At 40.2% G+C, this 19,803-nt stretch overlaps 1 long non-coding RNA gene across 1 annotated transcript; it reads left to right on the top strand.

Moving 5' to 3' along the window:
• Positions 1-12,658: 12,658 nt before the first annotated feature.
• LOC146644263 (uncharacterized) lies at positions 12,659-15,548 on the top strand. The gene is made up of 4 exons (XR_014909353.1): positions 12,659-12,889; positions 13,423-13,469; positions 13,841-13,933; positions 14,567-15,548. It is a non-coding gene; the product is annotated as an uncharacterized LOC146644263 (long non-coding RNA).
• Positions 15,549-19,803: the final 4,255 nt, after the last annotated feature.

Here is a 19,803-nt window from a genome sequence, read left to right on the forward strand (position 1 = left end):
GCGCAGGGTTCAGCAGTCTTTGTGAGAACATGCACATGGAAAAGAAAGAGAGAGAGAACAACAACAAATAAACAAAACAGGAAAGACCAGAAAATGCACGGATGGGTATTTGTACTATAGTCACTCGTGTTATTACATTTGGCAAACTAGAACACTGTGTTCAATAATGACTTTATATTCTACTCGCAGGAATAGACATTAATGGTTTGAAATCAGTCAGCTTGATGAGGGAGTTTCTACTATCAAAGGAACACATCTAAAAATGTCTGAGAGGCAGACATGCAGCAGTACATTTTGGGAGTGAAAACTACTGTAAAAAACAAAAAAAACCTAAAACTGATCAGGACTGTGTTAGGGCTTGTTGAGCATGCAGGTTTCATCCAGAGAAGAACTGGTTTATATATTTTTTTTAAAACTACAGTTACATTATTTCCTGTGTTGCTTTGTTGAAAGACCTTAAATGGATTCACACCTTTTTACCTCTTACTTCTGTGCTTACTTCTTCTACAAGAATGACATATTTTTGATCTGTTGAATGGTATGTTTAATGACGTCAAAAGGTTAAAAGTAATGAGAAGCACTGACTCAGAATAATAACACATTGAATGAAACAGCATTTCATGCTGCAGCGGAAATGAGTAGGTGTAACAAAGCAAGACAAAAACAAAAGAAAACATGTCCAAACTGGAAAGACTGGGAAAATTACACAGTAGGTATTTGCAATTATCACATTTGGACATGGACATGACTATGCTCTCAAAACACTTCATTACAGTTGGAGTGAGTGTGATGGGGTAATAGTCATTCAAACCGGTTATGTTGTTTTTCTTTGGGAGGTGCACTATGGCGGTGGACCTGAAGCATGTTGGTACAGCTGACTGGGTGAGGGACAAATTAAAAATGTCTGTAAACACCTCAACCAGCTCTGTAGCACATAACCTCAAAGCATGGAGGTGTTTTCAGCACCACCTGCTTTTCAGGGGTTAGTCCTCCTCAGTACCTTGACAACCTGTAGGCATAGTGAAAGCCTGGTGAGGTAGTATTTCTACCTCACCAGAGAGAGAACAACAACAAAAAAAACACAAACAGCAAAGACCAGAAAAATGCACGGATGGGCATTTGTACTATAGTTACTCATCTTATTACATTTGACAAACTAGAACACTGTGTTCTAGCTGTGTTTCTGAGACCAACACTAGCACTGTCAGCAGATGAAGATCAGGGTGGAACATCACAGCAACAGGCTTTGCATTTTAATTTTTTTAAGAGTTGCTAAAAGAAGAACCTAAACTTTTAAATGATCTCTTACTGCAGTCAAAATATGACACCAAAATGATCACTAGTGATACAAGTTAAGTTGCAGGTCAGTTAACTAATTTAAAAAGTTCTCTCCTCTGAGGTGTTGCTGTAAGCACGCACACTTAAACGCAACAGAATACCATGCTAAGCCCTTGGGCATCTTGCTTTCATACAGAACTTCCTACATAACATTCTACTACACCACTAGCATGTCACTGTGACTGTGATGTGATACTACACTATCATGCTTTATGCTATCAAGCTAGAACAGTGTAGGTATAAAACAATATCTTTAGTGATGGGGATTTTTAAAGTCTAAAAGTCAAATTATAGTACAAATATATGTGTATCTATTGGTGTCACATTTTTCATATTTTGCATGCAAGGAGCCAGACTTTCTTGCAATTCTTAATCTGGAATCTGGTCTTGTGTGACCATAGCTTTATTGGTGGCGCGCAATTTAACTTGAACCACGTTTTTTTTTTTTTTTTTTTTTTTTACCTTTGTGCTTAGTTCTCCTACAACAAAGTATGAGAAATCTTTTCATTTCAGCTGCTCTAAATGCCCTTTTTTATGGTGTGGCCAGAGTTACCCACATTGTCTTTCACTCGACCCCTTAGTTCCAGTGAATTAACTCTTAATGCTTTGGCATACCAAGAGATTTTGGACCATTTCATGCTTTTTGTGGAAACAATTTGGGAATGGCCCCTTCCTGTTCCAACATGGCAGTGCACTAATGCACAAAACAAGGTCTATAAAAACATTGATGAGGCAGTTTAGTGTGGAAAAACCTGACCTCTACCTGACAGAATGACATGACATATGAAAACCTCACCTCTCCACATGCACCTGCTTTTTTTTCTTGATCTTAGTTCTACTCCTCCCTCTATACATGTGCAATGATTTTGTTTTTGTTTTTTTACAAAGGAGTGAAAGCATTGCAGACACAATGCAGAGGCATGTCAAGATGTGTGGTGAATAGCACAGAAAGAAATATTCTTCCAGTAAACACATACCCTGTCATCAAATGTATTATGAGACTAGAAATCTTTTGGTGTCCCGATGCGTCATACTGATGTTATTTTTGACACAATCATTCTTTGCAACAGTTCACAGGATGGTCTTCATTGTCTGCAAGGAAAAGCAGCACCTGTGCTAAAGTTAGGTTTAAAATCCGCCCCAGTTATGCAACAATGGTTCGAAGTTTTTTTAGTGAGTGAGAATGTGTTCAAAGGTTTGAAAAAAAAGTTTACTTCCCGTCCCTTACTTTATTGTTCCCTGTCAAAATTGACTGGTCGTCTTAAATTAGCACAAAAACCATTTTTCACGACCAAATTTTTATATTATTTAATATTCAGCATTCTTTAACTGTGAACAATGTCTCAAAGTAGTGTTTAACATAAATTTATAGAATTAGAAATGAAATAACGGCAATGAAAAAACACGAATATGCACTGAAAATAAATGGAAAACCAAAGACCAAACTCAGCATGAAGTGCTATGATTCACATAAATAAAAATAAAATAAAATGGATGCAACTTTGCATTACCTTATCAAGGCAGTCAATGCCTCCTTTGTTCTTGCTGTAGTCCTGGATCATAAGGGGCTTCCTGTCCTCTGTGGTCCTGATAGGGACAACTTTGTATAGCTTGCTCAGCAGGATGACATTTCTATTCTTCTTTGGAACATTTGACACAAGAGTTTGTGTGTCAGTGAAACCAAATTTTGATGAGAGTGCCTCTCTTCCTCTGGCTGATACCAGTGCAGGGGGAAGTTCAGGCTTGTTCTTTCTCACTGTCCCTACCATGGTGAGCTTTCTTTTTAGCAGCTTCTGACCAAGAGCATATGATGTGAAGAAGTTGTCACATGTGATATTACGCCCCTGGAGACCGGTTGTCACGTCCAGCACAACACACATGCCCTGGTTTCCTTCTGCCCTTCCAGTACTGGGTTTCCCTGTGTAGACCTGCATATTCCAGGCATAGCTGCTTCTGGCGTCACACGCTCACCAGATCTTTATACCACATTTCCCTGGTTCTCTTGGAAAGTACACCTTGAAGGAACAGCGACCGCTGAAAGGAACCAGGCAATCATCAACTGTCACCTCAGGGCCTGGATTGTACATAAGTGGTGGGCGCGCCACCCACCTGTCCTAAATGTTTATGACTGAAGGGAAAACTGTGTCTAATTAGGTGTCTAATTAGACACTAATTAGACACTAATTAGACACCAAATGAGACACAAAGTCTAATTAGGTGTCTAATTAGACACTGTCTAATTAGATGAAAATTGTTTAAGGTTTTACCAAAATAGTACCTGTTTGTCATTTCACCAGAGGACGGGTCATGCATCTCCGTAAAAAAGAGTTGGGAGCTAGACTTGAAGTCATCCACACGAGATATCGCATGCTGTGTTGGTCCTGGCGTCATCTTTATGATGTTTTCCACTCCCGCTCTACTTCCTTTGTCCTGGGAGGATGAAGACCAGAGCAAGTGTCGACTCTTGGACTGGAATGTCTCCTCAGGTGCCTGTTCTTCAGGTGCCTCTCCCTCTCCATCTGTTGATTGGTCAGAGTCCTCAAAGTCTGGATCAAAATCTGTGTTTTCTTCCATTCTGCTCTATCTCTGTTTCAATTTCAGTACCCTCTTGTCCAAAACCCGGACCAGAACCTCTTCGACAGTCAGTCGCCTACTCATTGTGCTCAGAGTAAAAGGAGTGCAAGGCAAACACCAAGCTATATATATGGTCTGTGTGAAGATGATACATTGATTAGTCTGGATGGTGTGATTCACGTGGGGGGATAGGCATAAAAGCATGGGAAAGAGATGGGTTCACATAACAGACACCTGTCTAGTCTGTGTGAAGATATGATACATTGTCTCATCAGGAACTTGATGTCATGTACAGGCAGGCAGGATTTGACCCAAACGCAGGACTCATAGAGGCAAAACATGAAGTTGAAGCTAACCAAACAGAAACCTAGATTGGAAAGCTAGAACCCAAATGCACAAGAAACGACGCAACAAGAAGAACTAACTGACAGGGGCTGTGTGCCAATTCAGGGTCTGCACGCTTGAAGTACGCGCACTACGCGTACTACGTACGGTGCATACTATAAGTACGAGAAGTGCGAAAGTGAGAGGCTTGTGAAATGGGATGGTATACGCTTCGTTGCGCTGTTCAGGTTGCCTAGCAACCATGATACTAACCGCAAGAAATGTTTCATACAGCATTGTGTGACAGAAATAAAGGAGAAAAATGTTTTGTTGGTCATTCATTTTTGTCATGACATCACTTTGATTAGTTGAGTATCTGAGACTGAGACCACGGGACTGTAAAACATGATTGTTGGGCTATATATATACAGTGGGGCAAAAAAGTATTTAGTCAGCCACCGATTGTGCAAGTTCCCCCACCTAAAATGATGACAGAGGTCAGTAATTTGCACCAGAGGTACACTTCAACTGTGAGAGACAGAATGTGAAAAAAAAAAATCCATGAATCCACATGGTAGGATTTGTAAAGAATTTATTTGTAAATCAGGGTGGAAAATAAGTATTTGGTCACCTCAAACAAGGAAAATCTCTGGCTCTCACAGACCTGTAACGTCTTCTGTAAGAAGCTTTTCTGTCCCCCACTCGTTACCTGTATGAATGGCACCTGTTTGAACTCATCATCTGTTTAAAAGACACCTGTCCACAGCCTCAAACAGTCAGACTCCAAACTCCGCCATGGCCAAGACCAAAGAGCTTTCGAAGGACACCAGGAAAAGTATTGTAGACCTGCACCAGACTGGGAAGAGTGAATCTACAATAGGCAAGCAGCTTGGTGTGAAAAAATCAACTGTGGGAGCAATCATCAGAAAATGGAAGACATACAAGACCACTGATAATCTCCCTCGATCTGGGGCTCCACGCAAGATCTCATCACGTGGGGTCAAAATGATCATGAGAACGGTGAGCAAAGATCCCAGAACCACACGGGGGGACCTGGTGAATGACCTGCAGAGAGCTGGGACCAAAGTAACAAAGGTCACCATCAGTAACACACTACAACGGCAGGGAATCAAATCCCGCAGTGCCAGACGTGTTCCGCTGCTGAAGCCAGTGCATGTCCAGGCCCGTCTGAAGTTTGCCAGAGAGCACATGGATGATACAGCAGAGGATTGGGAGAATGTCATGTGGTCAGATGAAACCAAAGTAGAACTTTTTGGTATAAACTCAACTCGTCGTGTTTGGAGGAAGAAGAATACTGAGTTGCATCCCAAGAACACCATACCTACTGTGAAGCATGGGGGTGGAAACATCATGCTATGGGGCTGTTTTTCTGCCAAGGGGACAGGACGACTGATCCGTGTTAAGGACAGAATGAATGGGGCCATGTATCGTGAGATTTTGAGCCAAAACCTCCTTCCATCAGTGAGAACTTTGAAGATGAAACGAGGCTGGGTCTTCCAACATGACAATGATCCAAAATACACCGCCCGGGCAACAAAGGAGTGGCTCCGTAAGAAGCATTTGAAAGTCCTGGAGTGGCCTAGCCAGTCTCCAGACCTCAACCCCATAGAAAATCTGTGGCGGGAGTTGAAAGTCTGTGTTGCTCGGCGACAGCCCCAAAACATCACTGGTCTCGAGAAGATCTGCATGGAGGAATGGGCCAAAATACCAGCTACTGTGTGTGCAAACCTGGTAAAGACCTATAGTAAACGTTTGACCTCTGTTATTGCCAACAAAGGTTATGTTACAAAGTATTGAGTTGTATTTTTGTTATTGACCAAATACTTATTTTCCACCCTGATTTACGAATAAATTCTTTACAAATCCTACCATGTGAATTCATGGATTTTTTTTTTCACATTCTGTCTCTCACAGTTGAAGTGTACCTCTGGTGCAAATTACTGACCTCTGTCATCATTTTAGGTGGGGGAACTTGCACAATCGGTGGCTGACTAAATACTTTTTTGCCCCACTGTATATTACAGGATATACTGTATTACAGCAGTGAGCTTGAACTCTGGGTCAAAGATTCAAGTTGCATTTATTTAAATTGCCTATCACCTTAAATCTTCACTCAAAGACAAATATCTTTGACTGTTTATAGATAGATGTATTATATATATGAGACAAATATTGTTCGTTTAATATGTTGGCATTACTAAATTTGGGTCAATGTTTACATATATGTGTAAAAACAAAATGTACGAGTTGTGAAAACTGTTTCTGATAGAATGAAGAGTAGACTGATATATTAAATATTCCTTTATTAGGTGAGAAAATCAGACCATGTCATAACTGCTTTAAGTCATACAGAATAGATAAGATAAGATAAGATAAGATAAGATAGAACTTTATTAATCCCTCGGGTGGGTTCCTCTGGGAAATTCGACTTCCAAAAAAAGCACAGCAACGACCAAAGTTACAGTTACAGAACTGTTATGTTATATATATATATATATATATATATATATATATATATATATATATATATATATACCCTCCATGGAGAAGGAGGCTAGAGGGCAAGATCAAAGTAGCACGGAGAGAGGTTAGCCAACTAACGGAGTTGCAGAAAGGTGCGACGAATAAGGTGCCTAAGAAATACAGCAAGCTGTCCATACCTGAGGCCTTGGAAACTGCCAAGCAAAGACTCACAGCCTTGGCCAGCCGCTTGAGGAGGTACACCAGAGAGATAGAAGGCAGGAGAATAAACCAGCTGTTCTCCACAGAACCAGCAAAGGTGTACTCTCAGTGGCAAGGGAACAATAAGAGAACAGCACCACCAAGGCTGGAGACGGAGCAATACTGGAAGAGCATATGGGAGAAGGATGCAACCCATAACGGCAATGCTCAGTGGCTAGAGGATCTGAGGGCAGACCACAGCGACCTCCCTGAACAGGGTCCAGTAACCATCACAGTGGCAGATATCCAAGAAAGGGTCTCCAGTATGAAGAGTTGGACAGCACCAGGGCCCGACATGGTTCACGCCTACTGGCTGAAGAAGCTAACTGCACTCCACGAGCGTCTGGCAGCACAAATGAACCAGCTGCTAGTTAACGAGAGATAACGAGAGACACCCAGAATGGCTAACTGAAGGCCGGACGGTCCTGATCCCCAAGGACCCCAAGAAGGGACCGGTCCCCTCCAACTACCGACCAATAACCTGCCTCAGTACTACATGGAAGCTCCTGTCAGGCATCATATCGGCTAAGATGAACAGGCACATGGGTCAATACATGAGCGGGACACAGAAAGGAATTGGCAAGAATACCAGAGGCGCAAAACACCAGCTACTGGTAGACAGAACAATCAGCCGAGACTGCAAGACCAGACTGACCAACCTGTGCACTGCCTGGATTGATTACAAGAAGGCCTATGACTCAATGCCCCACAGCTGGATACTGGAATGCCTAGAATTGTACAAGATCAATGGGACCCTAAGAGCCTTCATCAGGAACTCAATGGGGATGTGGCGTACAACACTAGAGGCCAACTCCAAGCCCATAGCACAAGTCACCATCAAGTGCGGGATCTACCAAGGAGATGCTCTGTCCCCACTGCTGTTCTGCATAGGCCTGAACCCCCTCAGTGAGATCATTAACAAGACTGGCTACGGATACCGACTACGGAACGGAGCAGTTGTCAGCCACCTCCTGTACATGGATGACATCAAGCTGTATGCCAAGAGTGAACGAGACATCGATTCACTGATCCACACTACCAGGCTATACAGCAATGACATTGGAATGTCGTTCGGACTGGAGAAGTGTAGTCGGATGGTAACAAAGAGAGGGAAGGTAGTCAGAACTGAGGGGATTGAACTACCAGAAGGCAACATTGCAGACATAGAGGACAGTTACAAGTACTTGGGGATCCCGCAGGCGAATGGGAACCATGAAGAGGCCGCTAGAAAAGCTGCAACCACCAAGTACCTGCAGAGGGTCAGGCAAGTCCTGAGGAGTCAGCTGAATGGTAAGAACAAGATCCGGGCCATCAACACGTACGCCCTGCCCGTGATCAGGTACCCTGCTGGGGTAATAGGCTGGCCAAAGGAGGAGATAGAAGCCACTGACATAAAGACAAGAAAGCTCCTTACCATGCATGGAGGGTTTCACCCCAAGTCCAGCACCCTGAGGCTGTACGCTAAGCGGAAGGAAGGGGGCCGGGGACTGGTGAGTGTCAGCACCACAGTCCAGGATGAGACAACGAACATCCAAGAATACATTGGGAAGATGGCCCCAACTGACCGAGTGCTCAGTGAATACCTCAGGCAGCAGAAACCCAAGAAAGAGGAGGGAGACGAGGAACCATCATGGAAGGACAGAGCCCTGCACGGTATGTACCACCGGCAGATAGAGGAGGTGGCTGATATCCAGAAATCCTACCAGTGGCTGGACAAAGCTGGACTGAAAGACAGCACAGAGGCACTAATCATGGCAGCACAAGAACAAGCTCTGAGCACAAGATCCATAGAGGCTGGGGTCTATCACACCAGGCAAGACCCCAGGTGCAGGCTGTGTAAAGATGCCCCAGAGACAATCCAGCACATAACAGCAGGGTGCAAGATGCTAGCAGGCAAGGCATACATGGAACGCCATAACCAAGTGGCCGGCATAGTGTACAGGAACATCTGTGCGGAGTATAACCTGGAAGTCCCGAGGTCAAAATGGGAGATGCCCCCAAGGGTGGTGGAGAATGACCGAGCTAAGATCCTGTGGGACTTCCAGATACAGACGGACAAAATGGTGGTGGCTAACCAACCGGACATAGTGGTGGTAGACAAACAGAAGAAGACGGCCGTAGTGATCGATGTAGCGGTTCCGAATGACAGCAATATCAGGAAGAAGGAACACGAGAAGCTGGAGAAATACCAAGGGCTCAGAGAAGAGCTCGAGAGGATGTGGAGGGTGAAGGTAACGGTGGTCCCCGTGGTAATCGGAGCACTAGGTGCGGTGACTCCCAAGATAGGCGAGTGGCTCCAGCAGATCCCGGGAACAACATCGGAGATCTCTGTCCAGAAGAGCGCAGTCCTGGGAACAGCTAAGATACTGCGCAGGACCCTCAAGCTCCCAGGCCTCTGGTAGAGGACCCGAGCTTGAAGGATAAACCGCCCGCAGGGGCGTGCTGGGTGTTTATATATATATATATATATATATATATATATATATATATATATATATATATATATATATATATATATATATATCAGAGCCTTAAACAGGCTGGCTTCTGCTAAATGGGTCAAACTGGGTTGAAAGTCTACAAACACATAACATCCTTATAGAATATGATGTAACACTATAGATCAACTTAGCTCAGAATATATAAAGCATATAAACAATTACAGCAATATGATGCAACAAACACAGCAGTACTACTAATCCAAAATACTCAAAGCTTCACAGAACTCAAACAAACATTTATTTTTAGGTCCATTCTGCTGCTGATACATACTTTAGGTTTCTGAATATTAAACTTGTTTCTCCCTTTCATAGTGTGTAACTTGAAGGCCCTGAGTACTTTCTCCCACACTGAAAACACTGGGATGATAACATTATTTGAACATTACCTAATAAGACTGATTCAGGACAGACAGTTAGTTATGTTAAACTTTTCTAGCAGTCCTTCACAAACAGGGAACAGTCTGTCTATTCTCTCCATCTGTCAGCTGCTGCTGGCTCTTCCTCCTCCTCTTCCTCACACACTGCTGAGTTTTTCCTGGTGGATCATCAGGGGTGCAAAGCCTCACAGGTGATGTGCAGCAGTGGGTCCCTCAGTCTGTCCTCACTCTGGACACTTGCAGTTGTCACACATGGAAATCAAATGTGTGATAAGCTGCAGGATTCAAACACAAGTGTAACTTATAAATACATGTTCATACTTTTATTACACAATCAGAGAGAAAGAAAGAGAGAGAGAGTGCAGGACAGACAGACAGGTGTCTCAGGTGTAGACACTGCTACAAAACAGCACAAGAGAAGGAGGATTTAGTGTTTGTGTTATTACGAGTGCTAAACAAGAACAGTTCCCAGATGGTACAGTCGACACATGTGTGATTCCTGTGATTAAAGCATCTTTCTTTCAGCTTAATGAGTGAACCGTCAGCTCGTTCAAACACACGTTAAAGTCCGTTTTGCTCGACACCACCGAACAGAGGCAGCAATATAACATAGCTAACATTAACAGTGCAGTGGATCCTGCTTGTGCCGTGATATTTGGCAGCATTCACTGACTTTCAGCTTGTTGTGTTTGTGGATATATGACTGACTTTAATTATTAAACATTTGCACATAAATAAGTTACGTTATATTCAGTACTTTTGACAGTTCACTCTTCGGCCGCTCCATCTTATTAGGGAAATTCCACATACATAAATGTAAATTTCAAAACTCAATCCCATCATTTAATTTGTTTTTGATTGAAATTGAATATTACTTAAACTCTCTTAAATTAACTTCCAATAAAAAAGGTTTATCATTGATTGAAATTCATTCAGAAATGTTTAACGAATGAGCTGTCACAACTTTCAAATACAAAGTTGTTATGAAGTTTGTCACATCCCCCCCTTTTTTTTCTTTTTTCCGCTTTATTTATTTATCCTTCTTATTTCTTTGTACTGTATATTGTTACTCTTATTTGCCTTGTATGTCTACTGTACAAACTGAACTGGAATGACTGACTGTTCGCTTTATAATTTCAATAAAGTTTGGAAAAAAAACCAAAACTCTTCGGCTGCTCCCTTCTGCCGTATTTTGCAGCAAAATTATCCACACCCACCGCCGCGCTATGAATTGTGGGATATATGGGAACACGAAGCGTACACCGGACCACGCTTGATATTTGGGGAAATCGACGGCGCATTTGGAGTATGCAGACAGCCGTCGTCGCGTGGCGGTGACGTAATCACACTTAAAATGTGTACTTCAAGCGTGCGGTCTCTTAATTGGGACACAGCCAGGGACTAAAATACACTGGGAGGCACATGAGGAAACGAGGAACAGGTTGACACACACCTGGGACTCATTGGGCTAGACAAGACAAGGACGTAAAGCAGAATACACTAACATGAGACAAGACCTTCAAAGTAAAACAGGAAATCCACAGACTGAACTCAGAGACAATACTAACACAGTACAGGGACCGGAGGGTCACGAGACATGACTGACTAGGGAATAAGAGAATAACACGAGGGCAGAATTAAACCTAAGAGCTACAAATCACAACCCAGAAGAACAAGAAATCAGAAACCAAAACCCTAGTACTCATGAACAATAGAAGTAGGAGGATCAGCACATAAGCGCGGGAAAAAAGATGTGTACTCGCAAAAGACATTGTTCAGTCTGAAATGTGTGTGTGAGTGAGTGAGTTGGGGAGGTGTATGGGGATGTTTTCTGTCTGATGGATGAATATAGTCTGGATACCCATGGGTGTCATTATGGTGGTCACATTTGACTGGGAACACCACAGGTGTAAAAAGGTTGATTAAAACACTTAAGTTTCAATGAAAGAGGTGATCATAAATCTGTGGAGGATATCATAAGGCCTTGAGGCAATCAGATGTAAAACCTCTCTTGCAATGCACCAAGGGAAAAATCGACTTGCATGTCATATCCAGTCATATCCATTTACATTTCTTCTGCCAGTTATTGTTTTAGCAGATATAAACAGTAAACAAAAAACAAGAGAAACACCCCAATGAAAAGCAACAGTTTCAGCTGTTTCCATGAATTCTGGTGATGAAGCGTCTGTGATGATGGCTTTCTTCTCCTGCTCACGCATGTTCTTATGAAAGGTGAACATCCTCACAATCATTCTTTATAGGACCAGACCAAATGCAGACTTTATTCAGTAGGATCTCAGTAATCACACTTGTGTACGGGAATCGGAGCTCACTAAAAAGAATAGTGAATCGATGTGTAACTTTGCCAAAACAATGTCCGACTATGTAGTTTTCTCAAGTGCCCTACCCACATACCCCAATTAGTGTGTATCAGGAATGTCTTAAAGAGCTAAACTCATGCCTGAATCCTAAATTCAGATAAAACCGAGGTTATTGTACTCAGCCTTAAAAATCTTACAAATCTGCTGCCTAAACAGATGCTTACTCTGGATCGCAACACTGTCGTTCAATCTGCATATTAAACAAGTAAAATGCTGCAGTGAAAGTACTGACAGGGACTAGAAAGAGAGAGCATATTTCTCCAAAACTGTCTTCCCTTCATTGGCTCCCTGTTAAATCCACATTCAAATTGAAATTTCATCTCCTTACATACAAGGTCTTGAATAATCAGGCCCCATCTTATCTACACTCAAAAAAGTGAAATTTGGTGGTTATTGCATTTACAAGACTCTAACATGTAATTTGAACACAATGAATTTATGTTTCTAAGGTGAACGTAATAAAATCATATAAGATCTACAAGAAATTTACCAACTTAGCGCCTCTTAAATTTATTCTTGTTGATATGACATGATAAAATCTAACAAGAGTGGTTAGCTGCCTTAAAGACTCGCGATATCACAAGATCACGTGAGATTCTAAACAACAAGAGGCAGGAAAGCACATGGTTTGCTTCACGGTCATCTTGGAAAGGTAAGAGTGAATGTATCTTCATCCATCTTGATGAAAATACTTTTTGCACAAAGGCATCATTAGTTTGTCGATTCTTTTCAGTTCTATTTATTCACATTTGTTTTTTTGTTTTTTAAAAAAAAAAATCTGTTTGTTTATGCCATTCTAGCTAGCTAACACGTTAGTGCAAGAATATAGCACAATGTCATGCTAGCATGATAGCCTAATATGAAAGACTTAGCTACTCCAAATATAGATATTGTTTATAACTTAACCTCTGCACATAAGCTAGTTTGGCTCTACCACAGAGACTGTTGTGATAAATTTACATTTTACGTGTGGGTTGTTGAAATTTGTAAGTTTGTAAGTTGCTGATGGACAGTGGTTTATTTAACAATTTATGTGTTTTTAGTACACTGAGGAGGAAAGACAAAACATGAACAGATATGTTTTGCTGTTTTTTAATTTTTTTGAAATTAAATATTTTTCTACTTAATAAACTTGGAGACTTGCAGTTCCCTCCTGTAAAGATAATAAATGTTTAATCTTATCAGGTGGTGAAAGGTCTGGAGAGCTGGCAGGCCAGTTCATCAAATTCATGGTGAGCTAATATTTTTCTTAAAAATTATCACATTCCCATGTTAAAAATGTAATATATTCATTTGTAAGTGACATATAGTTTTGAGACCAAGAAACCATTGCATTCTGATTTTATGTACACATCATCTAAACTTTCTTGAATTGGGGGTATGGCATGATTAAATTAATACACAAATTACAAAACAATATTAAAATGACAGACTTGTCTAAAATGCATAAATACTATTTGAAAAGATTAAGACCGTAAAACAATAGCCTCTGTATTTCTCATAAATTCCTGGTAATTCAACTAAAAGTTCTTTAATCCCACTGCTAGGTCGTTGAGATGGATTTCCGTATATATTTGTTTTTTTTCCCCCTCTGTGTATAAAGACTGATGCTGTTGAAATCAGAAGAGAATACATCGCCAAAGGTCTTTGCGTGTACCTGAATGAAGATCCTGAGAAGCTGGTGAAGAATTACCTGGTATGTTAACTTGCCTGTATCCTTAACTAAGGAGATGATCAAAGATAAGCTTGAACTACATACAAAAAGTTTCAGGGGATGGGGTTTTCCTATAAATTACCGGTGGCTGTAAAAAATACCTTTTAAAATAGGAAAAGTAAGAGCTTTAAGTTTCTCACTGGATACTACACACACCATTTTTGAGTGTTTTATACTATCATTATTATAATATCATTATAATAACCTCATTCATACACACATTCATACAAGATTTTTATGTAACATTTACACTTCAATGGATGTATCAGGAGCAACTTGGGGTTCAGTATGTTACCCATTGATAGTTTTAGTATCAGATTAGAGAAGCCAGGGATTAAACCAGTAGACAACTTGCTCTACCTCCTGTGCCACAGTCACCCCTATCACAAGATTTTGAAAGACAGGACATTGTTGAGGTATTGAATGAACTTCTCATGAGTCAGGAAAAATATCGGGCAGTCAATTTTGATTACATTTACATTATTATAAGGCTTGAATGAATAAAGCTTTTAGGTATTTTACATTAATGTAAAACAGATATTTACTTTTAAAACTGTTTGCAATGGACATTAGTGAGAAATCATTATCTCTTTTTTGTTTGTTTTATTGTCACAGGAAGTTGATAAAAAGCATCGCCACTGCCATAGCAGAGACAGTCTTTGGAATCTGTGTCATTCGGTCAGAGGGTGCGGAGCCTGGCGATGACCCTCAGGATGTTGTGATTGTTCTAGAGGGGGTGGAAGTGATGGGTGAGTTGGGCAATGTAGTTTTTGCAGTGACAATGTTGCTTGGTCTGGTCTATTCACTGAACCTGAGCTACCCTCTGGAACTCAGGTACACCTTTGAGGTCCTGCAGAAGATTCTTATGGAATTAGATGCACACAAACTATCCAACAGCACACAAAGTACAGGTTCTCAAAACACTATTTTCTCGTTGAGAAATGTTCCCATTACAACAGCTACACCATGTATCTGGACCATGAACCTAAAATAATTGCAGATATTTTCTTTTTTGAAAGTGCATCTGTTGACCTTCAAAGTAGTTGTATTGGTCATCGGAAAATCACCTGCTTCAGCCATTCATTGTTGTTAAAAAATTGTTTTAACAGGTTAACTTTCCACTTTGTCCACTACTTTTTTTCTGTTATGTAACTTGTACTTGCATTTCATGTATTCTTTATACATTATGTGAAATTTGCTATAAATTCAATAAATTGGAGAAAACAAAAAGATGTGTATGACAAATTTTTATTTACCTTTTAGATGTAATAGTGAAATGTATGTTAACCAGACTCTAGACTTTGTTAAATGCTCCAAAAAATTACTCTTTAAATTAACTTAAAATAATCATGGAAAGAATTTCCACGTGATTAAATTGCTTTCTATTAGCATTAAAGACTTGTGTTGGAATAACTTAATTTGTATGAGTTGGTTCAACTCAATTAACTTAAGCTGGGACCAAATTTAGTAAATTAGTTGGAGAAAACCTACTGAATTGAGTTGGAACAAAACTCTTTAAGTTGGATCAACACTATTAAAATATATTGGATCAAAATGCAGCAAATACGTTGATTCATCAATCTTTAATTAAGTTGGTCCAACTTGAGTGCATTAAGTTGGAGTAACAGAATTGCATAATGCTAAAATAAAGCAATTTAATCACGTGGAAATTCTTTCCATGATTTTTTTATGTTCATTTAAAGAGTTATTTTTTTGAGTGTAATTGACCCCAATACTGGTGATGTGGTAGTATAGGTGTCTTTGCTCTCAGACTGCAGGCTTACTGATGGTTCCTAGAGTATTTAACCTCCTAGGACCTGGCGTCCACATATGTGGACATGACATTTTTGGTTATTTAGACCCAAATGCTCAATTTTGCTGTGGTCGGCATGAAGTTGGACACTCTGGTGACAGTGGCAGAGAAAAGGACATTAAAGAAACTGCTGGACAATTATGGACAATGCTGGGCATCCTCTGCACACGGATCAGAGGAGCCTATTCAACGACAGGTTGCTTCTCCCAAAGTCAAAAACCAACAGACTTAAAAAGTCCTTTGTCCCACACACCATCAGACTGTTTAACTCCTCACTGGAGGGGAGAGGGAGGGCAAACAGGGGGACTAGGGAGAGCGGGAACAACTCAGCTGTAGAGCTTTTTTTCACTGTGCAATATTCGCAATATTTTTTCTTATATTCGAATGTACAATAATCACTATTCAATATACTCACTCAAATGTGCAATCCTATTTATCCATATTATATATTCTGTATTTATATATGTGTACATGTGTCTATATGGTATATTTATGCTTATATTCTTACTCTCATTCCCCTTATTGTATCTGTAAGATGCAACTTCTGTTGGTGCTGTGCTACTGGAAACTGAGTTTCCCGGAGGAACCCACCCGAGGGATTAATAAAGTTTCATCGAATCTAATCCAATCTCTCATTTTTCTTAGAAACAAACATTGGGTAAAAAAAAAAAAAAGGTAATTCTTTGGTTTTCACATTCATCGGGCCCCAATATGCCCAAATATCAAAGAGAAATTAAAAATGCATGCTGTGGAAGAGTTCAGGTCTGAGGAGGTTAAACGTAGAATGGGAGGCAGAGCCTTTAGGGCCATGTTTATTTTGCAGTCAGTTCAGTTTTACATTCAGTTTAATTTTGTCTATACAGTGCCAAGTCACATAAACAGTCACTTCAAAGTGCTTCATATTGTAAGGTAGACCCTACTACTTCTACTACTACTACTAATATGATTCCTTTGCTGCATTTTCTAAGATGTTTAACCCATATGGAAAATAAATAATAAAAACTTATATGTGATTACTCATGAAAGTGGCCACTTTCATGAGTAAATCATATAAGGCTTACATGATTTACTCATGAAAGTGGCCACTTTCTCATTACTTTCATATATTGTTTTAGTAAGTATCCAAAACATACAAGTTTCATTATATAATTTTTCAAGGGATTTTATATCTGTTTTCACTCTTATATGCTTTTCATACAAGTTTCACACAAGACAGATACAAACTTTATAAGATTTATATATATCTTTTCCATATGGGAAGTTCAGGTTTTACTGTTTAGTCTTGAGTTTAGTTCTTTTTGCCTTTAAGTTTATTTCTAGTTCGTGTTTTCTTGTCTCTGTCTCATCACTGTCTCCTGTGTCGTTCCTCTCTTTACGTTTTATTTCATGTCTGCTCTGTCTGCGTCATGTGTCTTTCCGTGAGCTATCTAAAGTATAAATGAATCACTTTACAATACCACATCTGACACCTCCGCATTTGCAAGTCTCAAGTCACCATTTCTGCTTTACTGGAACAGGAGGAAAGTTAAGAACATAATGACACAAAGACATGTTGTCAGGTGTGGTGCAGAAACTTCTTGAACTGGAAACTTTTGTCTCATCCTCATGCGTCATGCTGATGTCACCGTGAGACATTTCATTGACAAAATCTTTCTTGGATATCAAACAAAGCAGAGATATGATCAGTTTAGACACAATTCAGAGGATGTTCTGTGTAATCAATTTGAGGAGCAGTAGAAGGCCAGCTTTTGGTCCAGATAATCCCCCCCTTCCTTACCGGAGTCTTTGTCGTGGTTCTGGCAGACAAGTTCAAATTACGCCGACGTTGATCTCAAAGCAAAAATATTCAGCTTCACCTCAAGGTCAAGATCACAGTTATTGTTTTTCTGAGAATCTTGTCAATGTTATAACTCAGAAGGAATTGGATTACCTTGGGTTAGGGACAAGGTGCAGAGTGGGACTGGGACCAGGGACACTGCATTTCTGCCTTATTGCCTATTCACACCATGAACTAAACTGGCACTCTTAGCCTGGATTTATTTCCAATTTATGCTCATTGCAACAACATGTTCACACACCCATAATAAGACTTGACATACTGTTCTGGGACTTTCTAAAAACGTTCCTCCTATAGGAAGGCCGTAGTACGATGAGAGTTCTAAGAACTTGGGTGGAGGTTTAAGGGAAAAAAAGTAGAGGCATGTCGAGAGGTGTGATTACAGGTGTGGATATAGCACACAAAAACATGATTAAAAAGAATCACCTTGAACCCACAACATGAATAACAAAAAAACAGGAAAGTGCAGTGATCACATGTCCTGCCTTGCAACGTTGATTTAGTTATTGTTTGTTACTCATGTTGTGTTTATAGTGAAATGTTATAATTACCTTTGTTGTTAATATACAAAAAGGTACAAATATTGACAAAATTGTACGTTTTAAAATTTCTTTTTGTTGGAAACCTTTATACCATGCCATTATTGCTAATATCTGTCTGCAGCAGTTCTGTTGTAGATGTGATTAACTTTAATTGTGGTTACTATTTTGCATCATTACACACCAGTGACATGTGGGAACATTTCCAGAAAGCCCTGGAGATATGAAATATACTGACAGCCTTATGCAGCTTTCTGGACTCTTCATGGTGTGAGATTATTATGCTATCATATGTTATCCTATGCCTATAATGTGAATGAGTGAATCATGATACTGCTGTAAGCCACACCATACTTCTTGTTATAGAGCAGACCTTCCCAAAGTGTGGGGCCCGCACTTCTGAAGCATATCTTCCCTTTGGCTTCAATTGCACAAGTGCAAAGGTAGGTCTCCCCTGCAGAATTGGTTTTCCCTGCGTCGAGAGCAGGCGCTGGGCTCTTCAAATCACGGACAAACAGTATCCTACATTCTTGATTTTTAGTTCTATGACTAACTACTCCTGACATTTTGGAGATGTTAGCTCTTTATACAGTAAAGTTACAGTGGGATATGAATAATATCAGGCTGATCCTGCCAGGATTTGTTCCCTTGGTTCAAATCACAGACAAACAGTATCCCACAGCTGTTCATGTTTTTAAACCCATTTTGCACAGAGAGGCATTATTTGAAAAATGTATTGATAGCAATGTTGAATGTTATTACACAGGACAGAAAACAACAACATGTAAAATAATCACACCGTGACGCCTCTGCCTTTCTAAATAGAGGGACAGTAACTGCGTGTGTAAATGTAAGCATGTAAAACCTGAAGATAGAGACAAAATACCGTTAATCTGACTATCTGCCATTCTGCAATTCATCTCCTGTAAACGTGGTGCACAGCGTGATGTGGAAATAGGCACATGCCTTTAACTTTGCATGACGAACTCTGAACAAACATTTCATACTGCCGAGTTAAGGAGAGAATATTGTGTGCAGAGAGCACAGAGCACATTCCACAGGAGCTTCACCACCACCTTTGTTGGAAGCAGAAAAACAGGGAGCCAAGGTCATAACTCAGGCTCACTGGGAGATAGAAAGTATGTATGTTTAGGTTTTTACGACTAGGTGGGGGCCATCAGAGGCTATAAGAGTTTGAGTAACCCTCCACCATTTTGAGATTTTGCTGTGACCCTCTTCATGCATGTCTCCTCATCCGCATGGTTTATGCTCATAAAGTGTTGAATTGTATGGAATAAAAGACTGTTGATTGAGCATTTATACACCGAGTATTGTCCTTCCTTCAGTCCAAAGATTCAATCAATTGGGAGGATTTAACAATGGACATCTTCAACTTTCTGAAATTCAAAAAAATAAAAAAGCAAAACATTATTACTGTCACAGTCTACAGGGTCAAGTTTGAGTTTCTTTTCCTATTTGACTTTTTCTGGGTTTTTTTCTCTTGTACTTTGGTTCAAGTTTTATATCCTCTCATTATCCATTATTTATATTTAAGTTTTCAGTTTCCCTCTGCCTTTTGTCATGTCCTCCTTCACATTTTCCCTCTTTGAAGGTTTGTTGATTTTGTTTCTTTGTTTTTATACCTTCCTTAAATTCTGCAGTA

Source organism: Rhamphochromis longiceps, linkage group LG22, assembly GCF_057381845.1.
Source record: "Rhamphochromis longiceps isolate RC_006_pf linkage group LG22, R_longiceps_female_GT1.1, whole genome shotgun sequence".
Classification (NCBI taxonomy): domain Eukaryota; kingdom Metazoa; phylum Chordata; class Actinopteri; order Cichliformes; family Cichlidae; genus Rhamphochromis; species Rhamphochromis longiceps.